At 28.5% G+C, this 4,867-nt stretch overlaps 3 non-coding genes across 3 annotated transcripts in view; all 3 read right to left on the bottom strand.

Annotated features, from left to right (window-relative positions):
• Nucleotides 1-3, bottom strand: part of LOC123304655 — a 4,577-nt gene extending 4,574 nt beyond the window's left edge. Inside the window, exon 1 of the ribosomal RNA XR_006536654.1 lies at nt 1-3. This exon is cut by the window's left edge and continues 4,574 nt beyond it. This is a non-coding gene — a ribosomal RNA (large subunit ribosomal RNA).
• Nucleotides 4-638: 635 nt separating this feature from the next.
• On the bottom strand, nt 639-793 carry LOC123304651. Its single transcript, XR_006536650.1, has one exon. It is a non-coding gene; the product is annotated as a 5.8S ribosomal RNA (ribosomal RNA).
• A 953-nt stretch (nt 794-1,746) lies between these two features.
• Nucleotides 1,747-3,902, bottom strand: LOC123304658. The gene has a single exon (XR_006536657.1). It is a non-coding gene; the product is annotated as a small subunit ribosomal RNA (ribosomal RNA).
• Nucleotides 3,903-4,867: the final 965 nt, after the last annotated feature.

The raw sequence follows: 4,867 nt of genomic DNA, 5'->3' as shown, positions 1-4,867 counted from the left end.
TCGTAAAAGTTTTTAGAAGTATTAAAACAAAAATTTTTTTTATATATTATGTTTTTGTTATATTTTATAAGTAAACAATTTTCTTAATTATTCATACTCAAATTTTTTTAATATTATTATATAATATTATTTTTATATTTATCTAAAGAGAAGAAAATAAAAAATAAATAATTATATATATTAATTTTTTTCGAGTATATTGAAAATTTTATTACAAATAAAATATTCCATAACAAAATATTAATATATAATATTTTTGTTTATTCTTCTTTATTTAATATTTTAAAAATATATTATTAATATCATTTATTATTAATATTATTATTAACATAAAGTTTTATAATATTATATATAAATGATAAAAAATAATATTGATATATTAATTTAAAAATGTCGACAAATAATAAAAAATATATAAATTTTAAATGCTATTAAAAACATTTTATATTTATTTTTTTCTTATATTTGGCGTAAAACATTCATATATAAATAATTTTACATTTCTTTTATAAAAATTTTATTTATCAATTTAATTAAATATGAAAAAATAAATTTTCTTTTTTAATTATTGATAAATTTCTTTTTCATAAAAAAAATTTTATGTAAAATAATCTTTTATTATATTAATATAATGTATACGACCCTCAGCCAGATGTGGTCCGGGAACAGTATCCAAGGACCGCAATGTGCGTTCGAAATGTCAATGTTCATGTGTCCTGCAGTTCACAAGTTGACGCGCAATTAGCTGCGTTCTTCATCGACCCACGAGCCAAGTGATCCACCGTCCAGGGTAATCTTTTTAAATTTTAAATGTAAGTATTATTATTAATAATAATCTTTATTTTTAATATAAAAAATAAAATTATTAATTTATATATCTTTATAAATTCTTTTAAAATAAAAAAATTTTTCTAGAATATAAATTATATATTTTATTTTAAATATATATATATATAAATTAAAGATATTATGGTATTAATAAATATATACATAACATTTTTGATATTTTTGTTAGTGCTAGCTAGATATAATAATTAATATTTGGTATATTTTATAGAAATGTATTTATTTTTTTTTTATAAATTATTTTCTACATAAAAATATATATAATATTAATATGGTACAAAACAAATGGGTTTGTTTTTTAACATAATAACTTTTAATAAAAAAAAAGAAATATCAAGACAAAACATAAAGAAATTTAAATTTGAAATAAATTTTATTCTTTAAAAAAATTTTATCTTGTGTTTTCTTTATTTTTATTATATAACATAGAAAAATAAAAATATAGATTATATCAATTATAATCTTATTTTATTTTTCTTAATAGAGATTATATACATATAAACAAATAATTTCAATATATTCTATTTTTAATTTCACTTTTTTATAAGAGAAATTATTTATAGATTTTATTAATAATTATTGTTTAATAATAATAATAATATTGAATATAAAAATATTTTATATGTAACAAATATATTATTAATATTTATATAATATTCTCTATATTATATGTATAGATATATTATGTGTATAAAAAAAGTTTGGCGTATTACTTTAATATGATATCATAACCAAAATAAATCTCTTTTAACACATAATTACTATTATATATTTTGAGAAAATTACATATTAATATGTTATTTTGTTAAAAAAAATATTTCTTATCAATAATATTTTTATTTTTTGGAATATTTAAAAACAATACAAAAAATATAAATAAATATATTTTATATATATCGTTAATGATCCTTCCGCAGGTTCACCTACGGAAACCTTGTTACGACTTTTACTTCCTCTAAATGATCAAGTTTGGTCATCTTCCCAGCAACATCGGCAATATCAGAAATATTGCCGCGTACCAGTCCGAAGACCTCACTAAATCATTCAATCGGTAGTAGCGACGGGCGGTGTGTACAAAGGGCAGGGACGTAATCAACGCGAGCTTATGACTCGCGCTTACTGGGAATTCCTCGTTCATGGGGAACAATTGCAAGCCCCAATCCCTAGCACGAAGGAGGTTCAGCGGGTTACCCGGACCTTTCGGCCTGGGAGGACACGCTGATTCCTTCAGTGTAGCGCGCGTGCGGCCCAGAACATCTAAGGGCATCACAGACCTGTTATTGCTCAATCTCGTGCGGCTAGAATGCCGCCTGTCCCTCTAAGAAGAATTATTTGTACGCCGGCAGTAAAAACCACATCAAAAAACTGCGTACCCATACACCATAACATATGCAACATAAAGCACAATATATACAAAATATAATCTTGATCGTTAAATCTCAAAAATACATGCATATATAAATACAATACATAACACACATGAAAATGAATGAAATGGGAAACAAACAGCCGATGGGCCTTGAGATGCCGGTAAAGTACGTCTATTTAGCAGGCTAGAGTCTCGTTCGTTATCGGAATTAACCAGACAAATCGCTCCACCAACTAAGAACGGCCATGCACCACCACCCACCGAATCAAGAAAGAGCTCTCAATCTGTCAATCCTTCCGGTGTCCGGGCCTGGTGAGGTTTCCCGTGTTGAGTCAAATTAAGCCGCAGGCTCCACTCCTGGTGGTGCCCTTCCGTCAATTCCTTTAAGTTTCAGCTTTGCAACCATACTTCCCCCGGAACCCAAAAGCTTTGGTTTCCCGGAAGCTGCCCGCCGAGTCATCGGAGGAACTTCGGCGGATCGCTAGCTGGCATCGTTTATGGTTAGAACTAGGGCGGTATCTGATCGCCTTCGAACCTCTAACTTTCGTTCTTGATCAATCAAAACATTTTTGGCAAATGCTTTCGCTTCTGTCCGTCTTGCGACGATCCAAGAATTTCACCTCTAACGTCGCAATACGAATGCCCCCATCTGTCCGTATTAATCATTACCTCGGAGTTCCGAAAACCAACAAAATAGAACCGAGGTCCTATTCCATTATTCCATGCACACAATATTCAGGCAAAATTTGAGCCTGCCTTAAGCACTCTAATTTGTTCAAAGTAAACGTACCGGCCCACCTCGACACTCAATTAAGAGCACCGCGACGGGATTGCAATTGGGGGCTGCCACCGCTCTTAACGGTTAAACACTTACGACAAATTACATAATAAAAATATATATAATGCATTAAATAAATAATAACACTAAAATATACTTTATACATAATCTGTACCACCCACCGGTAGGACGTCCCACATAACATGCTAGTTAAACAATGCGAGCATTGAACCAACAGTGTAGGACACAGATTCGACTACGAGCTTTTTAACCGCAACAACTTTAATATACGCTATTGGAGCTGGAATTACCGCGGCTGCTGGCACCAGACTTGCCCTCCAATGGATCCTCGTTAAAGGATTTAAAGTGTACTCATTCCGATTACGGGGCCTCGGATGAGTCCCGTATCGTTATTTTTCGTCACTACCTCCCCGTGCCGGGAGTGGGTAATTTGCGCGCCTGCTGCCTTCCTTGGATGTGGTAGCCGTTTCTCAGGCTCCCTCTCCGGAATCGAACCCTGATTCCCCGTTACCCGTTACAACCATGGTAGGCGCAGAACCTACCATCGACAGTTGATAAGGCAGACATTTGAAAGATGCGTCGCCGGTACGAGACCGTGCGATCAGCTTAAAGTTATTCAGAGTCACCAAATTAAACGATGCAAATTAAAATTTACACCGATTGGTTTTGATCTAATAAAAGCATTCCTTCCATCTCTGGTCGGAACTCTGTTTGCATGTATTAGCTCTAGAATTACCACAGTTATCCAAGTAAATGTGGGTACGATCTAAGGAACCATAACTGATATAATGAGCCTTTCGCGGTTTCACCTTAATTTGGCTTGTACTGAGACATGCATGGCTTAATCTTTGAGACAAGCATATGACTACTGGCAGGATCAACCAGGGAACTATTTGTATTTATAATATTAAATATATAATAATATACATGATATTTTTGTTTTCTTATTATAAGAAAAAAAATTTTCATACAATAATTATTAATATATAATAATATTATTACAATTTCATTTTAAATATCAGATGGTCTCACCCATTACTGATATAAATTTTTTTTTTTTTATATCTCTATTGTTTTAAAATTAATAGAAAAAACATATGAGATATATATATTATTATTAATTTTTTTTTTTTTCAAATATATATTTTATTATGTCATTTATATAATTTTTTTGCTTTTACAAAAAGAAATATATAACATGTTATTCATAATAAATATTATTGAATAAAAAAAAAAAAAAATAATTATGATTTTTGTCAGACCATCACCAAATGGGTCTTAAAATATTTCAAACATTTTCTCATACTCGTCGCTAGATTGAAAGCGTCATTTATTTTTTAATTTTATTTAAAAAGTTAATTTTAAATAAAAAACGTTATAATAACACTTAATATTCTCGCTTGGTATGAGGTGAGTCAATGTAATATTATTTATAAAAATAATTTTTATATAAATATTGTGTGCTCATATGGGAGTGTAAAGTTTAAAACTTATAACCCATGAACTTGCTTTGACAAAAAAATTTATATGTTATTCTATTTATAATCAATAATTTAATAAAAAAAAATTTTTTTTTAAATATTGATATAAAAAGATATACATATAGAGGTTTTTTTACAAAATTCTCATTAATTTTTTTACAAAAATAATAATACAATATTTAATATCAAAATAATCCAAACTGATTACCATCCAGACTATTATCAATATATATAAGATTGTATTATTATTCATTTCAATACATATTTATTAAAACTGAGATAAAATTTCATATATTAATAAATATGCATGTGTAAAAAAAAAAATTTTTATATAATAATTGAAAATGTTTTTGCTATTATTTTGTATACATA

Source organism: Chrysoperla carnea, assembly GCF_905475395.1.
Source record: "Chrysoperla carnea chromosome X unlocalized genomic scaffold, inChrCarn1.1 SUPER_X_unloc_76, whole genome shotgun sequence".
NCBI lineage: Eukaryota > Metazoa > Arthropoda > Insecta > Neuroptera > Chrysopidae > Chrysoperla > Chrysoperla carnea.
This window is presented reverse-complemented; position numbering and strand designations above follow the sequence as displayed.